The 26,549-nt window shown below is 41.9% G+C and overlaps 1 protein-coding gene across 11 annotated transcripts in view; it reads right to left on the bottom strand.

The window, feature by feature from the left end:
• The window catches only part of Sorbs2 (sorbin and SH3 domain containing 2), a 320,119-nt gene that overhangs the window by 196,409 nt on the left and 97,161 nt on the right, over positions 1–26,549 (bottom strand). For 8 of the 11 annotated variants that reach the window (XM_030243440.1, XM_030243439.1, XM_017312688.1 and 5 more), the window contains exon 1: positions 3,226–4,052. The exons of 2 other annotated variants lie outside the window; for them this stretch is intronic. The gene's annotated coding sequence lies outside the window, so the exon portion shown is untranslated. Of the gene's footprint in view, positions 1–3,225; positions 4,053–26,549 lie in introns of those variants that run through there. One more of the 11 variants, NM_001310707.1, reaches the window with a different exon arrangement.

Below are 26,549 nucleotides of genomic sequence, written 5' to 3'. Positions count from 1 at the left end.
GTTCCCTGTGTCTCATCACACCATTCTAGCAATTTCCCCGCAACAGAAAGGTAATCAGAATATTTCTTTTAAAAAGAGAATTATGCCTTTATCTGGGGAAAAAAGTAAGTCTCCATTAAAACCAGGTCTACAGCTACAGTGACACCTCTCCCTCACCTAGGAACTAACATGGGGCGGGGGGGGGGGGGGGGGAGGCGGGTCATCTGTGATTGACTGTTGACTTTGACTGTTGACTGATGAGTGAGCGCCTCACATTCGAACTAACACTGGCGGGGGGGTGGGGGGGGGGAGGCGAGGCATCTGTGATTGACTGATGAGGGAGCCGGTTACCTTCAAGGTTTATTTAGGAAAATGGAAAGAAACTTTGTTACTAGACACTGTGCTCCAATTTCTCAGTCCTGCCCACCACCCCCCCCCCCCACCGCAGGCTCAAAACCTCTTCCCTTTCTCAGCTTCCACATGAAAAGCTGTTCCTTAAGTATTTATATGTCATACATTATACTCAGCTTCCAGTGAAAAGTCCAATGAGAGCACATCCCAAATAAGAACGGTCACTTTATTATTTTTCTCCTGAAACTTTTGTCACTTTATTTAAATGAAATAATTTATGAAAATGACTAGTTAACATAAGACACCCATGTGCATAATGTACTTATGAAACTGGTGTCCCAGAGTGACACTCTCACCCCTGACAGGTTGATGCCTTAAAAAAAAAAGTTTTGAGTTTCTCTGATTCATGGCAATACTAGATCAAGGTGTATATTTACAATAACAGTGAAGCCTGACTCATTCAACGGAATGTCTGGATGCTAGGTAAGGTTCTAAATGCTGCAGAATCGGAGGTCAGGAAGACCGTGGAAAGCTGTGAGCAGAAGCAAAAGCAAGATGCTGTAGCAGACAGAAAGAGTCGAGTGGGCTGCTAGATGTGGTAAGGACCTGTAGGGGAAGCATCCTTGCTGGGTTCTGGAGGGTCCACCAAAAGTGGCTGCTTGAAGAGCTAAAGGGAAAGCTACAGTAGAGGGTGTTTGTTTCGTCATGTGTTTTGGAAATTATAAGATATTTTAACTTTGCCAAGAGGAGAGTTGGAGATGGCAGAAATTTAACTAAAACTAAGCAAAAACCAGCAAGCAAAGTGTGGAGACATGAGGACTCGCTGAACTTCTCCGTTCTTAAGAGCTGTTGAACTAACAGCTGTTGGTGTGCTGCACAGAATGGGTTTGGAGTGCTGGTCTACCATGACTGACACCTTACAGGGTTAGCAACATGGGGAAATAGAGCTGGAGCCTGTGTGTCTTTCTGTGAGCTCACATGCTCCTGTCCCACAAAAAGATACTACACAGGCAGCAAGGCACACCCCTCAGGTGTTGCTGTAGGTATTCCCACAGCCTGTTCTAAAGGTTACCCCAGGAGAAATTAGAAAAGTATGATTTTCTTGCCTTGGGTGTGTCTGATGATTCCTTTGGCGGTATCATAAAAAAAAAAAAAGAACGGAACAGAAAGGGGCTCTTGTCAGTGTCCATTTTGTTCTCCCTGAATGATCTACATGGCTGAGAGATTTTTTACACAGAATTTGACTTAACAGCATCTGTTCGGTTACTTTGCCTTGAGAGCTAAACTCAGTATAGTCCCATCATTTCAGCCTTTTATCCCATAGAACCTTTTACACCCAGCCAGCGCCATGCCCCCAGGCTTCCTTATCCAGCATGCATTCACGTATCTCTGCATTGAGGATTCTTAGTCTAAATCTTTATATCCTGGATACTGATGACAAAAAGAAAATTATAAAACATCCCCTCCTTATTTATGCTTTATGGCTTGCTACTCTGAGGGTACGCTAACATAGGAAACAGGTGATTTGTGTCCACATATATCAATGGAGACATCACAATTACCGTTATTGGGAGACTCCTTATCCAATCTATATTTAGCCACAAAAGACAGGAAATAATAAATTACTTCTTGGAAAAAGACCTTGATAACTATTTATTTGAAACCTCGTGGCAAACTCCATCTTTTGCTGATAGAGTTGTTATCAGAAGTTTTCAGCCAATAATTTTTTACTATTTTCAACAGCGTTGTGACTAATTCAACATTCCTGGTATACCGGCGGTAGAACTGACTTAGAAAAGGCTGAAATGGTGCTAAGGCAGAATTCACTCATTCCTTGACCCGTTCCTCTCCAGGGTGTTTCATTTGGCTGACCAATTTCAGTCCCCAGTACCAGCTTGTTCCTAAGTGACTATAAAGCACAGCAATGCTCACAGAGGGGCCATCCCCCATTCAATGCAAACTCCGTGTCACTTTCAGCCAGTGGCCAGCCGCTGACATCGCTCCCATTATTAGTGTGTGCATCTGTATGGAAGTATGGAAGTATGTGATATTTTCTCTTTCACCGTCCTATGAAATCTATCTACTTGTGAAGAAAAAGAAGCAAGAAAACAAATTTTCCTGCCACATCTTATAGAGGCACTTGAGTCCAACACCAAGACTTCATCTCTTTTCTTTCCCTACATTCTGAGCTTAGGGAGTACAATGGGGGTGTTGTGCTCTGGGGTAGCCTGGCATGCAGGATATTGGGAGAGGAGGTGTGAGCAACTTGCAATACCTACAGTGTTTGCTCTATAACTGCCGGGGACTAAATCAAACAGCACACCGGGCTATTCCGTCCAGAATAAGCAAGTACAAAATCCACCGGCTGTTATGACCTATATAGGGAACAGAATTCCCTCCTTTAAAGGTGTGCATAGGTGTAAAGATTTAAAACATTTATGAGGATTAAAAACAAATGTTCCCCAGCTTGCCTTCTGCGGGTTTGCTGTGTAGTTCTTTTAACGTGTCAAAGGGCAAGTCACAAAAGAATCCATTGTTCTGGCGGAGAGAAAGGTTATTATTGGCTATCAGGTCTGTCCAGAAAGACAAGCCATGATAGTTTGTTAAAACAGTAAATATTTATTTTAAATCCTAACCCAAAACAGCAGAGCTTTTTTCCCCCTTTATCGTACAATTTCTGGAACCTCAACTCACCGAGTTAACTCTGTATCTGAACCACTAATTTGTGGAAGTAGTGTGTGTGTGTGTGTGTGTGTGTGTGTGTGTGTGTGTGTGTGTTCCTCCTTAATTTCAGATCATAGCAATCAATGTAAAATTTTTTTCAGGTTAACTTTTGCTTCCATTCATTCATTTATTTTTTTATGCTGAGCTTTCAAAAGAGGGGGAAAAGCTTACCTCCGTCAGTCAAGTGGGATGCCCGGAACCCCTTTCTCAGCTGCAGCTTCAGCGTGTAGGAGCAGATGCTCTGTGAGCCAACCAGTCTGTTAACAGGAAGCAGGTGAACACTAGAGCGTCCGCCTGCGTTCCAGCCCAGTGCCCATCCGAGCACACACCTGCTTTCCCAGACCTGCAGCTCATAAGCAACAGCCTGGCACAGAATCTGTGCTGGCAGAGGGCGACCCCTCCCTTTAGAACCCCGAGTTCTCTCAGCTGGGGAGCTGCAGAGATAGCCGTGCAGGGCAGGCTTGCTTTCCCGAGACAAAACCCTTTCCTGCTGCCCGCGAGCGGATACGCAGCATTATCACCCCGCAGTCCCCGTTCTCCAATCAGCTAATTGCAACACCAGTCAACAGCTTGTCGCAGGGCCAGCTTGCGGGCACACGTGGCTGCAATAACTGTGCACTAGCATGCCCATTGTGGCTCTCCAAAGATTTTTCTCTTTTTAAATGCTTCTTCCACAGCTAAGCTCTATGCCACACTGCTTTCCATAAGTAAAATGGCTGGTCCTCTCAGCGCGGCTGCAGAGAGCTCATTGGGTTCCACTGGCTTTTCGTAGCCATAGCAACAGCCAACAGACAGACTTAGCAAGCATGGCTGATCATGTGCAGCACACGACACAGTTTGTTAATTTCTTTCTTTCTTTTTAAATCAAACTCATCATTTTTTCGAAGGAGGGCAGCTTCTGTTACCTTTTTAAATGTTTCACCTAGAGCGCAAGCGCCCTGGGTCTTCACCCCGCCCCACCTGCTTTTCTAGGGAACTTTTGTCTTGTCAGTGTTACACTGTGAGATCAAGGAAGCAAAGCTGTATTCTTCTCTATCCAGGTTAATAATATGCATATCGCCAGAGAGGCACTAATTGGAACCATGGGTGAAACCAGGTTCGACCTTAGAAGGAGCTGGAAGAAGATTGGTAAATGGAGACAGCTGTTTGTTGTTGTTTCTTGCTTGTTTTTATTTTCTGTTTTTTTTTTCTCCTAATGACAATCTTATAGCCAACTTAATTCAAAGAAAGCCCTGTGACTTGTGTGTTATATGTGGTCAAAATAATAAATAGTCTAGTCAGATGAGATAATTTAGTAATTCTGAATGATCCATTTATCTATAGAATGTGTTTAATATTTTTATACATCACATAGTTTAAAGTAGAGCTTTTAAAAGTTCTATTGTAGTTTCCATCGAAAATTCCCTTTAATGCAATTTATACTTTAGTTTTATTTTTTAAAATACTTAAATAAAAAAATCAAATGAAGGATCCCTTGAGAACATAATCATTCCCTTCAAGGCCAGAGCATCTTGATATGCATTCCACTCTCTCTCAAAAGCCTACCTCCTCGGGGACTCTTCCACGGTTAATGTCATTAACAATTTAAATCTCTAGCAGCCCCCCCCCCCCCGCCTTTAAGTATTGTCTCCAGTCATATTCGATTTGATGTATTTTCAAAGCAGTGTCTTACTTAGCTCTGCTTCCAGCAATCTGTTTGAAATGGTGTGTTAACACTTTGGACTTGCAAATAGACCAGTTTTGTTTGCTAGGAGACATTGGTTTATATTTTGTGAGGATTGCATCTTTCCTGCCCAAGCTAACATTCCTGACTTCTGTCGTCATTCCCAGGGTCAATATGACAGGAATTCTGTGGGGGGTAGATTTAGGGAAACCTGTTTCCTCTCCTTGTCCAAGCAGATTCATCTTTGACCCACACAGGATCGGTATGTCCAGTAAGGATTGAGTCGACCCTTCCTGCTTGGCTAGAGTCCCACACTTTAGATGGTCACTGGAGTCATCCTCTGTTAAGTCACCGAGTTTTGCTAGTTCTGAACTAGCCAGGACAATTTCTTAAGAATGTCTGCTCTTCAGTCCCCAAGGTCCACACCTTGAGTGGCATAAAGGCTTCCTGGACTCCTGGATGCTTCTATTTCCTGAAAGGTTCTTTCCTGAGCCCTCATCCAGCACCTTTAACCTCGGATCCCAGCTGCCTCTCTATCCTTCAGAGTCATGCTCAAATAGACCACGCACCAGTGGTACTCTCACACAGAGCTCATCTCTGTGCCCCCACTGTGCAGGGGATGTCTCTGTTGACTGGACATCTCTTGTGCCTTTTCACTCATTAACAGACTTTCTCTGCCACTGCTTGAAGGCCAATCTGGCCCATACATTATTGCCTTCTATACTTGAACGCTGTAGCTTCTCAATACACACATTTTCTTGAATGTAAGATGAGAATCTAACTGTGTTGCCTAGGCTGGACCTCAGCTTCTGAACTCAAGGAATTCTCCTGCTTCAGCTTATTGAATAGCTGTGACTACAGGTATAAGCCACTATGTGTGGCTTCCCTAATATCAAATGATGTCCTACAGTACTGTAAGATTTCATGTGCATTCCTCATTTTATCTCATCTTCAAACATCATACATTTATGGATGCAATCACTTCAGGAAAACCGACATGATTCTAATTAAATGTTGATACTTTATAAAAGTAAAACAAATATTCTAAGGTTATTTTGGATTTTTGTATGACTTTTTTCATGTTATGTCTGAAAACAACTTTATTCTACTTAAATGAATTGCTTAGTTGGGTATGGAAACCGTTAGTCTTTTTCTTTTGGACTACAAAGGGTCTCCTTTCTTTATCATGCACCTCCTACTCCATTACACCATTAACAGTTCTTTCTCTAAAGAGGAGAACCTGAACCCCACCCCCCCCCATGTTTCATAGGACTAGAAAGCTGGTAGGAACTGAAACCAATCCTTTGCCAGTTTGTGACCCCATATTCATCTTTATTGATGGTTAAAGAGTTGTCCCTTGTTAACTAATGGAGAATGGTTCCAGGGCAACCTTCTCTCATCGAGGATAACATAGTCATCAGAGGTTCAAGTCTTTTTGTATAAAACGATGTGTTGCCATACAGATCACATCTAATTCAATGTAAACACTATGCATGTTGTGTCATATTACTTAGAAAATAGTGTTAAGAAGTCTAGATGCACACATGTTTATGAGGCAGGTCTCATTAGTCTCCAGTGACCTTGAGTTTTGTGGTGGTTTGAATAGGTCTCCCTATTCAATAGGTTTGAATGGCTCCTATAGAATCATGTGTTTAAATGCTTAGCTCATAGGGATTGGCACTATTAGGAGGTGTGGCCACATTGACGTGGGTGTGGCCTAGTTGGAGGAAGTATGTCACTGTGGGGTTGGGCTTTGAATGCTCAAGCTACATCCAGTGTGGGACAAAGTCTCCTGCTGCTTATAGATCAAGATGTAGAACTCTCAGCTCCTTTTCTAGCACCATGTCTGCCTGCAGTGCTGCCAAGCTTCCTGCTGAGATGATAGTGGACTAAACCTGTGAAACTGTAAGGCAGCCCCAGTGAAATGTTTTTCTTTATAAGAGTTGCTGTGGTCATGGTGTCTCTTCACAGCAATGAAACCCTATCCAAGACAAAGTTGCTACCTGGTTGAGGCTAAATTTGGATTCTTGATCCTCCTGCCTCTGCCTCTTAAATCCTAGTGTTATAGTTGTATCCTACTATGTATCACACCACATGGAAGCATTTGTGAATACTTTTTTATAGGTGATAGGCTGAATCTGCTAATGTTGAACCCAAGGTTGCAGAGGGCTTGCTAAGTGCAGCTCTGTATAAGGACTTGGGTCCTAACTGGCTTTTCCTTTATATCAAAACCCCACTCTTCAAACTTTGTCTGGCATGGCTTATCAATCTCTCTCTTGTCCTATGAGTCCATTCTAATTCAAATATCTAACTCCTATTCTTCTCGTGCAGGTGTTCATTTATGCATTGCTATGGACAGGCTTCTAAGAGGCAAATCTGGCCTTTTAGCTCATCTTTCACGGTGAGATGAGATGTCTTCTACATTGCTAGTGCCTTGGACCTGGCAGGCCCTTGCTTTGGTCTCATTAGTCAGGATGCTTGGTATCATCTTGTTTTCAAATTTTAGCCAGGGTAGTAGCTGTGAAATCATCATTTATTACTGTCTTATTATCTCTCTAGTCATTAACAAAATTGAACATCTCTTCATTTGGAGGTCTTTTACGTCACCACCTCTGTCGAATTCTTACTGACAGTTTTGCATGTTTCCCCTATTGAGGTGTTTGACTTACTGTGTAGTTTTAAGCAGAATGTCTATAAAATAGTTTCAAATTTCTATATATAATAATTACATTTGTAATGTAATTAAAAGTCAGTAAGGTATCCATTGACATATAAAAATAGTACATACACTGTTTCTGGGGGGCTTTTTTAATGAAATAAACTGTAGAATGATGGTAAGAATTTACACTTGGACACTATGTTCTGTATGAAAACATGTACTACCATACTAGAATATATACAGTGTAATCTAAATAATATACTCTAATTATTTAGTATGTATTTAATAAAACACAGTGAATGTTTAGAAATAATATTGGATAAATTGGTAAAATTATACATTATCTATTATCTGTCATTCTTTTAAGGGCTAATTTATACCTCATACAAATTTATATTATTTGTAATTTATGTCTTTTACCTACCACCTAATTATTTATTATCTATCTAGGAGCTAAGTTATACATAAATATATCCATATTTACCATCTATCTTTTGTCTGTCTATTATCTGTCTACCTATATATCTATTATCATGTCTATATATTATCTATCCTCTATCTATCTGTCTCTCTATCACTTGTCTATCATTATCTATTAGCTATCATTTTTCTTTAAATGAGGACAGTGCAAATATGCACCATACTATCACCTTGTGGGTCTTAGGTGAAGGATGTTTTTATCTGATTTTGCAATTCTTTCCACTTTTCTATAGTTTTTAACCTTCTCTTGTCATGCTGCAAAGTTATTTTTAAAGATAGAATAAAATATAGCCCTTGGAATTTTAAGGTTAAGGTAACTTGATGTCATACAACTTCTTAGTAAAGTTGCAAATGAAGATGGATAAACTGCAGACTAACTAAGGTATTATTGCTGTTCCCATTAAAAAGCTATTTCGGTGAGAACTATTGGGGATATTTTGTATTTTCTTGAAAAGAATTCGCTGTTTCCCTATTCTTGCTGCTTCCTGGTGTCTTGATCACAAGCCACTTATCTGCTGATTCCCAAGTTGAACCCCTTCTTAACCTGGTTCCTTCTTTGCCGTAAAACTCAATGAGAGCATTGTTGCTTGGGTCAACACACTCCTGAGCACACCTACGCTAGAGCCTCCATGCCTGGGTTCTACCAAAAGATCTCTTCTCCTGTAACAGAGAAACTCTGTGTAAGGCTCAGTGTGGGGAGTAAAGCTGGAGTGGGGTTTGATTAATGGAATCACAGTTTCATAAAGCATATGCAGAAGTTCCTAATCCCTCAAAACAAACGGAATGGGCTAAAGGTTGCTCCACACTCTTAAGTGTTTCGCCATTCTCACAATGACAGGAATAATGTGCATCCTAATTGGGTCCATGACGGGGAATGTGACAACCACCTTGGATAGGATTAGAAAGTAGATTCGAGATTGAAAAGTCAAGTCAATTAGGTTTGGTTCAAAGAATCCATTCTCTAAGATGCTGTCCTGGAAAATAGAGACCTCTTCAGGCTGTTGGGTTCACGCCTTCATATCCAGCAAAGAATTTTAATTTCCATTAATATCCAGAGTGACAGTCATATGTCCAGCCCCCAACACCCAAACCAGTCCAGCCTACTGAAGGCTTTTCAGAAATCCAAGTACCAAGTAAGTCAAAATTAAGAAAACAATTACAGAAGAACGAACCCTTATCATAGAAGTGGTGAAAATGTTGGTGTTCTTTTGAAAACTTAAAAAAAAAAAAACTTGACATAAGATAATCTACACACATGGCACTACCAAGTGTGTATCATAGAAGGCTATCCCATGAGGAGAAATCAGATCCCTGCCGTTCTGCAACCCTTCCAGAAAGTAGTGGGGAAAGACGGCAAGAGGCCCAGGAAGCAGAGTTAGGAAGGCCTAAGATGCTCTCGGCTACTCTGTAATAACAGCGTTCCTTTAGATATCCCAGCCTCCCCAAGCTCCAGGTTTGCAAATGACTATGATCATGGAAACTGAAAGGGGACCTTCATCGTACAGTCTGCATTTATACATGTCAGTAGGAGCCTGCGGGGATGTTACTCAGTAACAACAAAACTAACCTGTAATTATACTACCCACCAACCTGCTTCCTGTTCTGAGAACTAACCCCTTGAACACAAACAGGTTTTGCTAGGCTCGGCTCAAGGCCAGAGGTCTGGTTCAGTGCACATTGTGAGTTTACGAGATGCTCAGGAGAGACCTGTACCTAGGCTCAGCGAGAGTGACTGTGTTTCCTCATAATCTTGAAAAGTGGCCAGGGGAGAGGAGACTGGCAGCCATTTCTCTCCCGTGGGGGGAACCATACTTTGTTTTCGGGAGGCACTCGGCCACATCTGGAGTGTATCTAGGGTGACCTTTGCCACTTACCGCGATAGCCAGTGGAATCAATGCCTCCCGGGGAGGTGCCAGCAGAGTGCCAAATGCCCAGCTCAGAAGCAGCCCGGGGCTCTGTCGTCCCAGCAGTATTAGATCAGTAAGGAAACATCAGCTTCGGCAAAGGAAGCCTGGCAAGAAACTCTTTAAAACAAAGGCTGCTGGTTTCACCGGAGCCATTGAAAAGAAACCCATGAGAGACAGGGTGAAACTTGGCAGGGTTTGTAAATGCTGAGGAGGCAAAGGCCAAATCCGGAAGCAGCTAAATGCGCAAATGCCCAGAAAAAAAAAAAAAATTTGAAAAGAAGAATGTCTGTCACCTTTTGTCCTTCAGAGATATAAATGATTCTGATATAACACTTCTGATACAAATGCTGAGATTCAATCATAGAAGTAAGAATGAGCCGAAGAGTTACGTCCTATCACATAGGATTCAGGATCCAGGAAAAGGCTTGCCAAGGGCACCATATACAGCTAGGAAAAAGAAAGTGTGTCCTGCTGAGGCCAGGCATGCACTCTACCGCTGAGCTACATCTCCAGCTTGGCCTGTCCTCAGCACCTTTCCTCCATTCTCCAGGCAGCCGGCCTGAGATCTCCTTTTCTGGCCCCAATCCCAGAGGTAGCTTGCAGATGCTGGCCTTTCACCAGGCTCCTTATAGCCTCAGAGATGTGTAATAGTGATCTGCTGAGGATGAGGAAAAGGGACAGTGGATACAGGTAAGCACAGCCAGATGACACTGGCCATGGTGACACAGAGAGCATCTCTCATTGTCACAGACACTTTCATCCAGTGGACTCCTGGGCGTCACTTACATTGAGAGCCACCCGGCTATCTTGAAATAAAGCTCTGCCAAGCTTCATTCCTGGTTGCTCCCTCCTATGTTGCTGGCTTGGCTGGACATCATCAGAGCGAGCATCCGAAGGGCTGATTTGACCCAGTGAAGAAGTGTCCGTTCTAGTGTGGTGGATCACCAGTCCATCAGGGTATCCCTGCTGGTGTCCCGGCAGACTCAAGCAGCTTAGCCAAGGGCTATTCCTCATCCTAGTTTCAAACCCATATGCCAGTGTAATTGATTTTTTTCTCTACTTAACTGAACAAATAAATAGATTGCACAGACCCAACCTTGCTGTCAGCATCCGCTGTAGGGATCTGGTGGGGGACTTAACCTGTTCTGAGCCTTAGGAGATATTATCTAACTCAGGAAACAGTTGTTATGCAAACTAACTGAACTGAAAGGGTCTCATGTGCCCTTTGGTCCTCTGTTTCTCATTGCTATTGCATTGCTATACTGTGAGGAGAACTATGATAGATACAGATGTCTGGAAACTTCCTATATATAATTGTAAAAAGTAGATGAGCATAGAACACAGGTTTAAAAAACAAAACAAAACAAAAAAACCAAAAAACAAACAAAAACCATGTTGTTAATTTGGCTCCTGTTGAGAGGAATGATCAGATGCGGTGTGAATTGCTTTTCTCATTACTGTGATGGACTACCAGACAAGAAGCAACTTGAAGGAGGAAGGTTAATTTGAGCTCACAGTTTGAGGTTACAGTCCATCCTAGTGGGGATAACATGGCGGCAGGGTCATAAGCCAGCTGGTCTCACGAACCCAAAGTCAAAAAGCAGAGAGAAATAAACACTGAAGCCAGCTGGCTTCCTTCTCCCTATTCAGTCCCGGTCCCCAACTCCTAAAAAGGTGTTACCCACACTCTCGATGGGTCTTCCCTTTGCAGGTAAACCTTTCTGCAATTACCCTCAGGTATGCCCAGAGGTGCGTGCCTCCCTGGAGGTTCCAGACCTCACAAATTGACAGGGAGCCTTATTGTTGGCCATCACAAATCCTGAGGACCAGTGGAAGTCATGGAGGAAGATATAGGCACTGGCTATTGGCTGGCGCTGAAGGGTCCCTGGATCCTGCTATGCCAAGTGAAGCTGTTGGAGGCCTATTCAGCCCCAACCCTGCCCTCCCTGTGGTGAATGCTTTCCTTGCCTGCTCATTTAAATCAGTGATTACCTTATCCTCCCTCATAGCCCTCCTGTCTCTACTCCCAGAACCCCTTCATTAAGTATGTGTGGTGAAGAACTTGACTGCAAGAACATCCAGGGGCTGCAGGGGCAGAGCCGCCTCTGAGGGGGAGTTCTCTTCTGAAGCCTGGGTGTCCTTAGGAGCACAGCTGGGGAAGACCAAGGACTGAAGGCTTAAAGCAGTGCAGCCAGAGCAGCACAGGAACACACACATCTCGGGGAGAGAAGTTCTTGAGGTTCCCAGACATGCTTCTGAGGACAGGGGCTGGACATTTATGGACAGAGCCAGCTTTTCCTATAAGATTGTAGCTGCATTTGGACACAGGGTGTTAGCCAGCCTACAGTTGACCACGCTCACACTGTGTCTGTATATCTGCTTGCCCGTTTATGGATCACGATCACTGTCGGCTAGAACGTGGAGTTCTCAATGGCAAGAACCAGCTTGGCTTTGCCTTCAACTTGTTTCCAGCTCAATGAATGCAGATGCAGAAACAGTGAATGATCGGAAAAGCAAGCGAATCCGGAAGAGGCACTGTTGTGTTGTATCTTCCCTGAATGCCGTTCCTCCATCCAATCAAATGTTCCCTTGACTCATCACACCTACCAAGAATAGCATCAGGTGCCAGATTATTAAATCAAGGCTCACATTCCAGGGTAGAGGTGGAAACATAAGCCAATCCCTAGTGATGTCACAATGGGATTTCTCAGAGTAATTGCCCCCAGGGAGCAAAGAGAAAAATCATTTGTCTGTGTTTCATGAAGGGCTGTGCTTGAGTTAGTCCAGGTAGATGAAGAAGGGGGTCACCTCTCTGACAGGCAGAAACAGGGTTTCTATGTTGGGGGAGGTAGCAGACATGACAGTGTCAAGGCAAGAAGTCCCCAGGGAGGTGGATGTAGTTGCAATTTTGGATTGGGCAAGAGAGGAGATTAAGGCTTGCTCTGTATGGTAGAGATGTATCTCCAAGGATTGGGAAGCTACCATGCACCATGGTTCAACTTTTTTTTAAGATGTGCTTTTAATTATGAGTATGTATGTGGTGGGGATGGAGGGCCCTGGGTGGGTATGCATATGGTATGTGTTGTATCTGTATGCATGTGTGTGTGTGTGTGTGTGTGTGTGTGTGTGTGTACACATGCCTGCAGAGGGCAGAGATGTCAGGTTCTGGATCTGGAGTTATTGGCAGTTGTGATTCACTAAACATGGATGCTTAGGAACCAAAATTTGGGAAAATTTACAAGAGCAATAACCACTCTTAACCAAGCACTAGGCCATTTCTCTACCTTTTATATCATAGAATTAAACACACATTATCACCATTACCAACAACAACAGCAACAACAACTCAACAACAGAGATGTGACACCAGCACCTTTTTGAGACAGAGTCTCACAAAAACAAGGCTATCCTGAGTCCTACTTCATATATGTGAACAACTCTGGAAACCTGGATCCTCTTGCCTCCACTTCCCAAGTGGTCAGATGTATGTCACTATGCCTAGCCTATATTTGTATTTTAGAAAGGAGGCCTTACGGAACATTTCCTTGGGTGATTTGTTTTAATTTAGTAATGTATAGGGCTCTATATTTTTTGGCTGCTTTCATTATCCATCATTATTATCAGGTATCTGTTGGATATCTTCTCTATGTAAGGTATTTATTTTAGGTGCCAAAAAGTTCCAACAAAATGAGAAACTCGGATTATGAGCTATACTGATATTTTATGTTCTACTAAAATGAGAAAGAGAAAAATGATCAGCATGCTGCCAGTAAAAGTGAGATGCAGTGTTCTTTTATACACTGGGATTTTGGTTACTGTTTACTGTAAGCTCTTTCTCAAATCCATTAGATTGCCCTTTCCCATCTCTCCCTCTGTGTACAAGAAAGACTTGAAATTATTAGGTGAAGATATTCCTAAAATTCTTCTCATACAGACTTGGACTGTTCTGAATGGCAGCATTCACTGTCTAGTGCTTTTCAAAGTTTGACATTTCAGAATCAATAGACGTAAAATACTGGGGCTGGTGGGAAAGAGGTAGCTCATCAGTTAAGAATGTGGAGTGCTCTTCCAGAGAACCAGGGTTCATTTCCAGGAAGCCACACTGAGCAGCTCACAACTGCCTCTAATGAGCAGCTCACAATTGCCTGTAGTTCTAGTTTCAGGGAATCTAGCATCCTTTTTTGACTTCTTTTGGTCACTTGCACTTATGTGCACATATCACCCCTGCTTCCCATGCCTATATATGTATACCTAAAAATAATTTAATAAGATAAAATAAATCTCGAAGAAGAAGAGGAGGAGGAAGATGAGAAGGAGGAAGCAGAGGGGGAGGAAGAAGGAGAAGAAGGAGGAGAAGAAAGGAGAAAGAAAAAGAAAGAAGAAGGAAGAAAAATAAGAAAGGGGAGAAGAGGAAGAAGGAGAAGGAGGAGGAGGAAGAGAAGAAGATGAGGAGGAGGAGGAGGAGGAGAAGGAGGAGGAGGAGGAGGAGAAGAAGAAGAAGAAGAAGAAGAAGAAGAAGAAGAAGAAGAAGAAGAAGAAGAAGAAGAAGAAGAAGAAGAAGAAAGAAGGAGGAGAAGGGATAATAGAGGCAATAGAGATAATGGAGGCCTGCACCGCACCACTTCACCAACCCTCAGATGCAGTATTTTTTGCTAGTGTTCTGGAAGCCTTCGAGACCCCCAATCTGAGAAACAGTGAGCACCGAAGCACTCCTAAGCCAGTGAGCTGCTTTTCTGTTCAGAATCTTCTTGCCTTTGCTGGGTTTTCTTGGATGGACACAATAAAGATGCTGTGACTGTGACCTGAATGAGACATGTCTTGTTTCCTGGGAGGTTAAATTGCCAACCATGTATTATGTCTTAGCATCATGGAGGTGTGATAATTTATTTGAGAACGGCAAAGTTGGCTGGAATCTGATAACATATAAAAAGAACACTTTAAAAAAAGAACAGACTTCTGTGTTACACAGCATGGGGAAAGGCTCAGTGCTTAAAAGTCACCAAGGACCAGGGAGGAAGCTACATCAGTAAAGTGTGGATTCACAAGCATGAGGGATGAACTGAGTTAAGACCATAGTATCCACATTAAAGGGGAAAAAAATCGCCTGTAATTTCAGCACCTGGGAGCTGGAGACAGGCATATCCTGTGTGCTGGCTAGTTAGCCAATCTAGCAAAGTTAGCAAGCTACAGGTTTATTGAGACACACTCTCTCAAAAAAGTAAGGTAGTTCCCAGAATCTACCTGATGGCTCACACTGTCAGTAATTCCAGTTCCTCCACAGGCACATACACACGCACATGTGCAGGATAATCACTCAGATGTGTAAAATAAAACTAAGTAAATCTTTAAAAATAAGGTGTAGAGTGATTGGGAAAGACCCATGTTGATTTCTGGCTTATATATGTGCATGCACGCGCGCGCACACGCGTGTGCACACACACCCCCCCCCCACACACACACAGAGAGAGAGAGAGAGAGAGAGATTATACAGCTGTTAAAAATGGGTCTACACACAAAGAAATTGTGGACATTGGTAACTACTCCCTTTCTTAGGATCTCACGGTGTGCTTCAGAATTTAGAACGTTCTAAGAAGACCAAGAAGAGTATCAAGATCCTATTTCATAGTTCTAACCTATTTTTTAAAAGATACTCATGGCACAAAAGATATTCATATTGTGTGAACTGCAGCAGCAACAAATCCATGGACTCACCCAATGCCCTAGCTCTACTTTCAGTAAGTAAAAGTCTGGATGTATGATCGCTGGTAGAAGACACACAACTGGGTGTGCTGATTAGATTTTTGACAGCTCCTCAAAGCGGTCTATAAAATTAAGAAGATTGTTTCTCTCTTCTCACTCGTCCCTAGAAGATCCTTATTCTGTGGAAGCGCTGCCCATTGGTAAAGAATGCTGCACAGAAACCAAGGAACTCCTATCAGACAGCCCTTCCCCCACCTACCACATTACATCATCCCGTTTCATCCAATCACAATTCAGCGTTCATCCAATCGCATTTCAGCATAACTGTCCATTCCTTATTGCTGCCTTAGCATAAAGAGCTTTCCCTAGGTCTTTGGGTCTTTGTTTCTGAAGGCCCCCGGGGACACATAAACTTTGATTAAGTGAATTTTTAAAAAATGTGTATCCTGTTAACTTGTCCTTGTCATCAAATGACAGCTGTGACACTCTGCTGGGTGAGGAAATGCGCCCCTCCCCTTTCTGACCCCAGCAAAAGGAGGAAAGAAAACATTATTCCAATTTAAAGGCTGGTTTTCTTACTAGCAACAATTATCACTTGGAAACCCAACTATAGGTTGCTACTGAAGTGAAAGAAACAATTTCTGTTTCTAACCTTTCTTTACAGGGCGCCTAACTGCACTATGAAAAGAATGGTTTTTATTTCCTCTCATTTGCTGTGAGCCACCTCCCCTGCTCAACAGCTCCTCTCTCAGCTGGTGGAGACGTCTTCACCTCGCACTCCTGCGGAGTGAAGTATCCCAGGTCGTGGCAGGGAGTCTTTCTGCAGTTAACTAAACAAGCTGGCCCTCCAGCCTTTGAAGATCCACGTGCTACAGAAGCCGAACATCTTCATTCAAGTAAAATCTAAGTGGACACACACACACACACAAATCTAAGTGGGGAAGCCAATCTTTGCGGTGTGTTAATGCTTCGGGAACTGTGAGATGGTTCAGGAACTGTGCACTCAGACGGAAGGCTTTCTCAATTCAACTATTGATGGTTACTGCTGTGTGCTTTGTGGATTGGAGCTGTTGAGTTTTCTCTGATGATCCGTCCCCCACCCCCACCCCCGCCCACAGTTGGGACTTCTTGGAAATGCTGTTTTACTTTAAGTGGCCCACAAAGTGCACTCACCTACTGAAGCACGGACACTCATTGACCATGAATACTTGTTATTCAGGTTCTGCTGGTCTGTGATAAACACAAGCCCAGAAGGCCAGCCAGCACAGCATGCCAGGACCTCACAGGGTTTCTTGCGTATTATTTAAAATATGTTTCTCTCTGCTCTGCAAATCAGTTATATACAAGCCATCATTTTTTTCCCTAAATAAAACAAATTGTTCTTCTGAGCTAGCAAGTATAAGACCTACCGAATGGAATAGTTCAAAATGTTCGAAATCACGCTTCTTTTGCCGGGCAGAACCATTCAATATATTATCTCCCCAGACTCTCAGGGACAGGGGAATTACAAAGATCTGACAAAATCAGCTCATTTATTTAGCTAACGTGTTTTGAGTTCTGCAAAGGGCTGGGTACAGAAATCAGGTGAAATAACATTAAAATTGAAAATGACAAGATTTCCATAAGACCCATCCTTATATATGGAGTCATGTCTTGCATTACTAAACTCCCTTATTTATAGATTGAGAAGAGATTAGAACACTGCCCATCCATGGATTATTATAATGACCACATGCTGAGAGCATGCTCACAAAACGTCATGTGCACCATCTCATCCCTGTGCCTGCTGCGCATCTCCTCTACCCAAGAGTATCCACATACTCATCAGCACCATTATCGCTTCTGCTGCCTTAGAAACCCACGAAGGAGGTATTTACTGAAGGGGGTTTATGTTGGTAAAGGAGCAGGGTCAGGAAAACTGGGCAGGGAGGAAAGCAAACTTCTGATGAGGCCTTCATTAAAATAACTTAGCTTGTTTCTCTGATGAAACTGACAAAAGGAGGAAGAGTCTCTATTGGCCAATGAGAAGTTCATCATGGTGGAGAGCCATGGTAGGAGGAACATGGCAGCTGGTCACATTATATCCATTGTCAGGTAGGAGGGAGGGAGAGGGAGGGGGCGGGGGAGACAGAGATAGAGGGGGAGAAGACAGAGAGAGACAGAGGGGGGAGAGGCGGGGAAGGCAGGGAGGGAGGAGAGAGAGAGAGAGAGAGAGAGAGAGAGAGAGAGAGAGAGAGAGAGAGAGAGAAGGAGACAGAGAGAGACAATGAGAGAGAGATTATGCTGGTGCTATAGACCACATTTTGAATGGTTCCTCCCTACTTCAATTAACTTAATTCAGATGTGCTCTCATTGAGTTACCAGGGGCTTGTCTCCTAGGTGGTTCTAGATAGCATCAAGCTAACAATAGTAACCTCACGGTTTTAACAGAGGCAGTTAGGGGGCTGAGATGACCCTTCCAGTTGGTCCCAAGTCCCCATGCAATTGGATAAGTAAACCCCTTGTTCTGAAGGGAAGATATGGGGGCTGGAAGTATCCATTAATGTCATAAATACACTCTGGGCCTTGGCACACCATGAGGCAGTTCTTAAAGGCACATAATCATTTTATTTCCTTTCCATATCATAAGAAGAAAGAAAAGACACCATTGTCATGATAGGAAGCTCCAAATTATACCTGACCCTTGAAGGACCTCAAGAGGCCTTGAGTCTACGCTCCGCTGAAGTGGTCCAGAGGCACGGGCCGTACAGTGATGCCCTCAAACTCTCCCATCTCCATACTAATTGCACTCTAGCTTCCATTCTGTGTATTAAATGAGAGATTCCCAGGGAAGGAGAAGCTCAATTGGTTAAAGTGCCACCTTGTGATTGAGCTCTCTGCAGCAACTCTCACGCATGATCCAGCCCCAACTTGGCTGACCAATCCCTGTAAAGATGTACTCTCTGCATCTTTAACCTGCTGCAGCTGAATCTACTTTCTCAGTGTGGTTTTTACCTTTGTTCCCATTGATGTGCGATGAAAGGACACAGACAAGGATTGCTCTGTCACCCATATTAAAACAGTCCTTTATTTTGAAATGTGCACAGGTCCCACAACTTGACTCTGATTTGTAATGTATCCAAACCAGTACATGTCCTTGCTCCTTGGACTATCTCTGTTCTTAAATTGTGACAATCATGCCGTGGGCTTTCTAACCCATGCAGGAAGGATTTGGCAACTATCTTTCATGCTCTTGGGCCTCTTTCTCTAGATGGTTTCATGCTAAAACCCTAATATGTAACTGTAACCTCTTTGTATGAAGAGCATGATGTGGCTGAGAAACCAAAGCTTAAGCCAAACCTGTTGTAATCATTCTTTAATACAGTGAACTTGTTTTTTTCAGTGCTAGTGAAGGCGTCCACGCAGACGTATGTACAACTCACTTTTGTCTCTGATCATAAATATTGAGATCTTAGTAGAGACCATCTTTGTAAAAGGATTTTTCTCAAGTGCTACTAAAGTGATCATGCGAGTGCACACACACACACACACACACACACACACACACACACACACACACACACTTAATAAAAATATTGGCCAGAATGACACAAAACTTTGAGGAAAGGAATTTTAAAGTAAAAAGAAATTGATATGAGCACATGGGGGAGTGAATTAGATGCTTGGATAAAGCAGACAGAGAGAGTTCTGCTCACCCAGTGAAAGAGAGATGAGATGTTTTATAAGACACACTGTCGTTTTTTGGTGTGCAGTATTTATAAAATGTGAACACCTACTCAAAGCTTATGCATTGCCTTAAAATAGCCCTGAAGATACATCATAAAGAATATCAGCTGTCTTTCATTATCAGCCAATGATCTAGTCAATTCATGGCTCCATACAAGTCAGAATTGTGTTTCCACTCAACTTTTAAACAGATTAAAACAAATAATCTGATTTTCAGACTCATATCTCCGGTGGAAATGACTTCATTGATCTGACTGGGAGGAGAATGAGGAGGGCAACATTCCTACATTGTTTGTCTTTGAGTTCAAGATCAAATGTCAGATTTCCTTCATTTTCTCAAGGGTTGTCAGCCCCAGCTCTGACGGAGTTTTAAGAGTCACCATGGTAATTAGAAATCATTTGATTATGTCCACATCGGCCATTTTTTTTTCATATTAAGGCTCACCCCTTCATTCTCCACATTCCTTTCTACTTCCTTGGTGATCACTGCTCATCCAGATGTAGCAGATTGAAAGATATTTAAGAAAACGACGAGATAAATCAGACAGTATTTTGCTTGTCCATCCAGATGCTTCTGGGTCATAATTTAGAGAAAAAGTCACTATGTGACTTATTAGAAATTACCCAGTAAGAATATCTATACAATACCTATGCAGAAGAAAGAGAGCTAGCACACATACAGTACTTTCAGGGTGATGCAAGTTTTTTGTTTGCTTTCGTGTTTTGTTTTGCTTGGCTAGTGCTTTATCAATGAGCTACATCTCTAGCCCCTGGGTTTTTGAGACAGGATCTCATTGTACCCTGGAATGTGCTATGTAACCCAGGCTGACCTTGAACTTGTAGTCTTCCCAGTGCAACCTTCCTAAGGCTATGATTATAGGTGCCTATGTGCTGTGGCCTCCTTGAATAGACACAGTTTTAACCAAATAGCTCTACACTTGCCTACCACTTGACTTAAGACAGCAATCACAGAAGTTAGGAAGGAAGCAGGTGATTACACATCTCCATAAGCATTGAAGAACTTGAGGCAGTGTCTTTAATGTGTTAAATAAAGATCTCCTTTTGATCTCTAAAGTGTAACCCAGTCTGACTTAGGGTCTGGCTTCTCAGGAAAAAGGAAAAGTGCCTGAAGCATAAAGGTGAAAGTCTCAGGCCTGGTTTCTCACTGGTACTAACCTGCTTTGAAGGTCTAATGTGACTGTCTTAGCTAGCCACCGTTCACGGGGTTGCATGGTTAATTATTTATTTTTCTCGCTGGTCTCCTCGGATTCTTTTCTTATCAAGTTGCTCGGTCTGAACTCCAAACAAACAACCTCCCTGGGGAAGTGAGTGCTTTTACCAAACTGGGTTTTTGTGACATTGGCTGAACAGCTTTTTTTTTTTCCCTGTTCATTCTCTCATGGTCTCTCTTGTTCTCAGTAACCAGGAGTAGGTCAGGGATCACTGCTGTTGCTGTGTGGGTGTTTGCGGTTTATTGGGCCCTGCTTCTTTTTGATATTTTTTTAGCTTACTGTTTAAATCTCCTACTTCTTTTAAGAGCCATTGTGACTCTCCACTCCTTAGAACCTTTCAGATTTCACTTGATAAAGAAGCCTCTTTGTTCTGTCCCCCAAGGTTTTCTGCTGTTTGAGGATTTGGATCTCTGCCTCTGAAATGGGCTTAGCACACTCATCTCGACCTTGAGTGATTTCATAATTAAAAACAATTAGACAGCCAAGTTGGTATTTTGGGCTTTTCTCTTCTTTCCTCTCAAGACTCCCACAGGAGCAGATTGCTCTGGCCAAATGTGGCAGAAGAAGAGTGAGTAGGTGGGGGAGGGGTGGCAGTGGAGGGGAGTCAGTCCAGCAGTGACTCCATTTCTTCACTAACTTTCAGTCTGAGTTCTAAATAAAGTCTATCACTCTCAAGCTCTTATCTCTTAAAGGTCTTGGACAGTATATCTATGCAGGCTATTTCAAATCATTTTGGGAATAAAAGAGATTCTAGAAATAAAATAGAAGATGATGGCACTCACATGGGTCAAGCAACTTGTCTGATGTTGAGTCAAGAGTCTTCTCGCTTTCTTCATATGGCGAGCCAATTGCTCACCATATAAAGGACCCAATTGAGAACTTAAGAACTGACCACAAGAGTCACCAAGATAGTACCTACCTTCAAGGGAGTGGAGGAAGCCAGAGTGGATGAAGTCCTGAGTGGGTGTGACTTGTTAACCCAGATGCAGTCACGTTAAAGACTAATGCCTCAGTACCATGAGTGTGTGTGGTAGTTTGAATATGCTTGGCTCAGGCAGTGGCACTCTTAGGAGATGTGGCCTTGTTGGAGTAGGTATGGCCTTATTAGAAGAAGTATGTCACTGTGGGGTGGGCTTTGAGACCCTCTTCCTAGCCACATGGGAGTCTGTCTTTTCTTAGCAGCTTTCAGATGAAGTTGTAGAACTCTCAGCTCATCCTACACCATGCCTTGATGATAATGGACTGAACCTCTGAACCTGTAACCCAGCTCCAACTAGTTGTTATCCTTTATAAGAGTTGCCATGGTAGTCAAGGTGTCTCTTTGCAGCAGTGTAACCCTAAGACAGCTTTGCAAAGTCTCTCTCAGTGGAAGCTCAGAGGGATGGAAGTCTTTCTCTGGGAAGTATGAGTGTGAATTCTGACAGTCTGTAGAAAACACTCACTATTAATGAGATTTTGTCTTTTGTTTGTATTATAATGCTAAATACTGCCCCCCCCCCAAGGACTGATTGCCCCCAGGGGTAATCGAGTCTGCTGGTACCCAAGTGACATATCCAGTGACCTGTCCTCTAATTATCCCTGGTTGGTGAATAAAGATGTCTACAGCCTATAGCCAGACAGAATTGAGATAGGCAGGGTCTGGGGAGAACCATGAGAGGAGAGAGAAAAAGGTGGAGAGAGGAGGAAGCCACCATGGTGTAGGTAAGCCTCATGAGGGCTAGTCAAATGGAGTTAAGAACTGTCCAGATGGAACATGGCAAAGTAGGAAATGAGGTTAATGATGGGGAAATAGATTTTAACAACATAGAGGGCAGATATCTTCCCAGCTATGGTGCTGATTAAGGCTTATTGTAAATATAGAAGTTGTGTGTCCTTTATCTGGGAACTGAATGATCAAAAGCCGGTGGAAGCCTTAACTGAGATGAAATAATTTTGACAACACACCAGAGCTTTCTCCCCCAGACAAATGTTTATGGCCTGAAGACAGCTTCCCTGGAAAGGCTGCACTAACCCAGGTTAGCTAAATATCCCTCCTTGATTCAGCTGTGTGCAGTAACCCCACATCCCTGTTCAACTGTATAAAATAAATACTTTGGGCTTCTGGAGGCTGTGACTTCTCCATCTGAGATCCCAGATTTTCTGTGTCCATGTTTCTGTCTGTCCATGCATTTGTCTTTTCTTTGTTCTCTCATTGTTCCAATCAAGTAGAGTCTCTGGAACTGTGCAAGGACTTGGCACCCACCCTCAAGGAATGGTAGTCTAGACTAGAACATGATACTCTTGAGTCCCCTCTCCACTCATTCTGTGATACCGCTAGTGTTTTTAAAAGTCTATTTCTTGAGCTTGGCACAGTGGCCTCCCCTGTAATCCTAGCACTCTGGAGGCTGAGCTAGGAGAATTGTGGGTTCAAAGGCAGGCTGGACTATACAGCAACATCCTGTTCCAATGCAGGAAAGAAAACAAATAGGGCAACACACTCCATGTTTTTCTAACTAGGGCCAAGTGGAGTCAGACTGAAGTTGGCAAGGCCTCAACTCTCGCATTTCTACATTAGCATCAAGAGCAGTGCCTTGCTAACACAATGGCCGATTAAATAATTCCCTCAAAAAGAAGACGTCACCACGGCGTTAAGCATACAACAATGGCTCAATACATGCTGTGATTATCACCCATGTTCTCTGTTCATAAATATACCCTACCCTGTCATGAAAAAGAAAAAAATGGATACATTTAAAACTTATGAATATTTGTTCTCTTCATATTAACTCTTTGCAATGTGTTCACTTAAGACTTGCTAGTTTCTATCAAATGCACCATTTTAGATGCAGTTACTCCTTTATTCACAATCCAGGAAGGTAGTGAGACTTCAAACTCATAGAAATGCTGTATGCATCTACATATGCATACGTGATAATGAACATATTATACATATATTATATATGCCTATGTTACATATACGTGTACTGTATTCTTAAATTTTAGGATGTGCCTTTGCTTAAGAGACGCACACTCTGTGTATATAAATAGTTAAAGCAGCAATTCACCCAGATCAACTCTAGTGAAATGATCATCCTGTTCCATTTACCTAGTTCGCCTCTGCCCATTTTGGATGCTTATAGATGAAGTTACTCCCACATATTTTGCTTTAGAAGCTTTAAAAAAATGGATTTATGGCAAATTAGAGGAAGAGTGTATATGGCAAAGCCGCAATTCATTTTGGTTTTTGTATATTAAAACACCATTCAAGAAGAGTTGGTGACACAGAATTATTCCATTTCTTAATTTCATTTTATTTTTGTGCCTTTGTCTTATATTTATCCCAAACTTAGATTGGTCTTATTTGTCTAGGTGTGGCTACCTTTGCAGAAGACTGACCCAGAAGCACGTTTGCTTATGGTTGCCCTTGTAGCCTTTCTTGTAAAAACTGAATTTGTTCCAAGCAGTCTTGTGGGGGATAATGGGCATCTTCTCCATTAAAGTTTTTGAGAATTTGTCAATCATCTTTCAAATCTAAAGATGGGAGCCACTGCTCAACAAATCATTATTCTGAATTCACATATGAGGGTGAAGGTCTAACCCTGTCTTGAGTCTCCTTCAATAAAGCTATTCTTTCTCAACAAGAGAGTTCAGCAGAATTTATATTTACAAGATCTTTCCTGTCTGGCTGTGACCAAGGTTTAAAAGCACTCTGGTACGTAGCTGGATATTTGGTGTGATGCCTTCCTCATCTGTATTCCTAAAATGACTGACTCTAGAAAACAAAGTGGAAGTTATTCATGGAGGATGAGGTCATCACTTTATCCTTATCATGTTGTTTGACCATAACTACCAGTCACATCATGCCCAAGCAATGCGAGCACGTCGGTTTGGCACTGTAATAATAGCAGGCTGATAAGTAACCGATCGGCTTCTCCATAGCATTCTTTCTGTGGGTAGGTCACTGTCCCTTTTTTGTTCCTCAGAGTCCAACAATGGCTTTGCCTTCTAGAATGGTATTTCAAATCAAATAAATAGTGCATGTCCACTGTGATTATCACCTTGTAATACCTTGCTTCTTTGTCTCCCTAATGAAAACTATTCCAAATCTAAGAAATTAAGCAACTGGTGCCCCCAAACCCAATAATTACTATGTATCCTTAATGTGCTTTGTAAATAGAGTGGATGGAAGAGAAATACTTTGTATAGTACATTACAAATATGTATAAAATATACAAAATATAAATAGATGCTCAGATTATAGCTTTGTAACTACAGCCTACATCATACTACTTCACATGTAAAATAAGAATTTTAACACCTACTTCATATTTTTTTGGCCATGATTTATACAGAGGATTCAATTCAGGTAACATCTCACTAATTCTCATCTAATCTTTATTTTAATTAATAAAGAACTAAAATATAATAAAATGCAACACTTGATGTTAAGTAATGTTTTCTCATTATCTAAAGAGAGAGTGTGTGTCCTCTATCTGATTGACAACTCAAGGAGTGTGAGGTCTGTGTCAAGTAGCATGGTTCCTGGCACAGAAGAACACGCTCAACAAATAGTTCTAGAAGTAACCCACGTGTGGGGTAAACATAAGTTATGACAATGGAACGAAGAACTGACAACTATTCAAATAATAAAATAGTGGCTAACCAGGTTTCATAACAATTATATTAATTTATGACATTAGTGAGATAAAGCATATACTTGGTCACATAAGAAAAAATAAATACATGTTACTCTCACCTGAGTATAATGTGAACAATATTAAATATTTATTACACTCACCAGCCATTTGCTAGTAGGTCCTAAAGTGAGAACTATTCTTCAGGGTTCCAAAATAGTGAATGGAAAACGTTCCTCTTCAAATAATATAACTTATGGATAGACCTTACAAAAATTTAGCTCCAAAAAGTTTTGACATTTATATTGCAGAACCAGCATATTCTTGATTTGTTTTGTACAGTATAAAACTGGTCCTTTATCCCGGAAGCCACATTATTGTTTTTCAAGGCAATTTCCAAAGTATAGAAGTTTTCCAAAGTCATAAAGTATACCCAATTTTCAGAGATGTAAAACATATCAAAAGATGTCCTCAAAAAGTAATTTCAAATCCTCTAACAAATAAGATGGGATGAAATAAAACATACACTTAAATAGAAAATTGTTGCCTAGCTGCAGAACATCAAAATTCCCTTTTATTTCAGTGATATTCAAATTTTAACTGACCTATTTAGTAGAAAAAGGGATAAAACTACTTCTCATGTTTAAGTAAACTTGTGACATTTCCCCCAGAAGGAAAATAATTTGATAACAGAATCCATCAGGAAAAATTCATTTCAGCATTGCTTGAAAAAAGAAGGGATGGAAAGGTTTAAAATTTTGTTGTTTGAGGTTTTTTTTGCCAAATTTGAGCATGATTTTTTTTTTCCCAGTGGTGTGAGGCTAACGAATAACAAGTAAAGGGAAAAAGTGTGGGCTGCTTTCTCTCCCAGCAACCATCACAAGATTCCAGAGCCAACTTTCATATTTAAATATATATATATGCATGTAAAAAGCTAAAATTATGTAAATCTAAGTAAGCTTGTTTCTTTCAAAAGATGTCCAGAAAAATATTAAATTTATGCAGATTGTTGACATTGACAGAGATCATCAAACCACTTTTTCCTGGAGAAAGTCACATCCAGACAAATACCCCTGGGAGCCTTAGCGCTCCCCACAAACTGCTATTCCATTTCTTCATAGGCAGGAATGGGCCAGGGAAGCTGAACTTCAACCATGCCCTTGAAACATTTTACGTGGGCACTTGGGTGCGTGCTATTTGTCAGCGGTGTCACTGACTTCAAAACTCTTTAAAGCATTTCAAAACACCCCAAGATGAAAAGCGAGAGAGAGAGAGAGAGAGAGAGAGAGAGAGAGAGAGAGAGAGAGAGAGAGAGAGAGAGACTGAGACTCTTCATGGAGTCCTTTGTCAAATGCGAGTGGGTTGGAAGGAAACATATTTGCTATGGTGCTTGACCACTTCAGCAGATTTCACTTTAACGAAGCAGGCTAAGGTAGGCGATCTGTCACAGAACGTAATTGCTAATATATGCAACGCAACATTCCAAGATTGACCCATATAAATACAATCCTTTCA

The sequence above is a fragment of the Mus musculus genome, chromosome 8 (genome assembly GCF_000001635.26).
Source record: "Mus musculus strain C57BL/6J chromosome 8, GRCm38.p6 C57BL/6J".
In the NCBI taxonomy this organism is placed as follows: Eukaryota; Metazoa; Chordata; class Mammalia; order Rodentia; family Muridae; genus Mus; species Mus musculus.
Note: the sequence above shows the minus strand (reverse complement) of the source record. Positions and strands in the feature narration are given on the sequence as shown.